Below are 2,127 nucleotides of genomic sequence, written 5' to 3' on the forward strand. Positions count from 1 at the left end.
CTCTAATAGCATTTTGGAACAGTTTGCTTTTAAATATTCTAGTATAGAGTTTAATTAAATAAAATCAAAACCAATAATAGTTAAAGACACAAGTTCTTCATTAGGTGGAGTATCCTTGATGAAATAAAATAAATATCCGTATTCCTTATTCCTATATTCCATCAATATTCTTTGAAATAAAAATCATACATATTCCAATGAATTCGGACCGAATACTATTAAGCACATCACTATGAAAACAAGACGCACGAATCCGAACCATGTAACTTTATACAAGCGCGCTAAAGAACAAAAAATAAATGTTTTCATATTATTTACAAACTATTTTAAGTTTTGAAACAGTGTTTATTGGAAAATTACTTAATTCTGATATTTTGACATAAAGTTTTATATTAAAGAGGTATTCTAAATCATTCCGCAAATGTGACGCTCGTGCAAGGTTATATCGATTAATTTAAAGAATAATCTGTCAAATCGGTAATTACTCAGCGGCCCTACTATAGTAGTAAGTGAAAATACATCATTAGGTATCGGATATTGTTATCTTTTTTATCGTTTAAATAAAATAATTAACATCTTTACAATAACGAAGAATATCCTCATAGCCGATTTAGCAGAAAAACTCAGTCAGAGTAGACATTTTGGCCCGACCCAGGATTAGAACCCGAAACCTCTGCGCGACTGTCGCAAACCTGACAATAGTTATTATACAGAAAAACATCTCAAATAACTTATTTCTAAACTATTTTTTCTCAAATTTTTACCTGTCGTTTAAACTTTAAAGAGTAAAAAAACTAGTTCAATTTTGTTCCACGCATTTGGTTTAGAAACAAGATTCCTTAAAATCAATTAACCTCAAGGAGCGGAGAGCCGGGACTTTACACAAGGAGTTATGGTCGTGCGGTTTGAACTTAGAGAAACGTCGCTTAAATCAGCGCATCGTTCCTTACGCCCCAGAATCGTGCCTCTTAACCGAAGAATTGTGACTTCAGTAAAGCGATTGTTAGTTTGAGCACATCGCTTTTACTTGAATATTGTTTTTAAGTTCGCTTTACTTGAAATGTTGTTCTAGACTTTTAATGAACCTAAAATACGTTGTAGTTTCACATTCACACATACAAATCCTATGTGGGTGTGTTAGTCTATCGCAGGATAATAGTAAGTAGTTGAAAAGTTTATTTAAAATGTTTGCTTGAAAATTACGAGATCTTGAATTCTATTCATAAAACACACCCCCTCGAGATTGAAGCCTTAAAAACCGCGTTATGCAAACTGCTGCGTAAGAAGTCTTAGAAATTCATTTTTACAGCCGGAATTTAAAAAAGCATGGATCGAAAACTTGAAACAAAAAATTTTGTTCCTTAGTAACACGTACCATAACTCGACGGTTATTGAGTTAAAAATATAGCGGAGGTGGCGGTCTTTTAGGTCAAATTTATCCTGGCATATCATTTTACATGTAGGCCCCGTAATGTCTGAGAGCTCCGTAATAGGCAGGAGTACGCACAGCTTTTATATAACCCATTTTTCCTTTGTGCTGTGTACGTGAACGGTCGCCCTTTAACTTGTAAATTAAGTAATATGTGGTCTACTGCCTGAGTAAAGAAACACATAGTGAAAGCACTTCTTGATGGGTGCTAGAAAACTGGAGACACAATAAATTTTTAAAATCGTGAAATATATTTAACTAGCGATATAAAGTATGTAGCGTGTTCTTACTTAATGAAACCAGAAGATGAATGTGGTACAGTTTTGGTACTATTATTAAAATAAATATTCAAAGTCTATAGTTGGCGATCTAAAAGAGTGAACAAGAGTTTGTCAGCTCTACCTTCCGAACTGGCGGTAAATTCACTCTCTGTATTATTAGTATTTTCTGTATTTACACCTATATAAGTAAATGATTTGGTTTTGGTCATCAATTTATAGTATTTGCTCGTCCAAACTTAGAAAACATTTGATTTCCTACCTTTTGGATGTAGGTAGCATTGTACTTTCAAATATTGTTCCAACGAACGTTGAAAAATCCCAGCCCATTCATATTTTGGATGTAAAAATAGATGTTGGTAATTTTTCGTACCTAAGTGGTTGAGATTATCATTTCTCTTTTCATTTTTGTTAAACCAA

Source organism: Anticarsia gemmatalis, chromosome 5, assembly GCF_050436995.1.
Source record: "Anticarsia gemmatalis isolate Benzon Research Colony breed Stoneville strain chromosome 5, ilAntGemm2 primary, whole genome shotgun sequence".
Lineage (NCBI taxonomy): Eukaryota > Metazoa > Arthropoda > Insecta > Lepidoptera > Erebidae > Anticarsia > Anticarsia gemmatalis.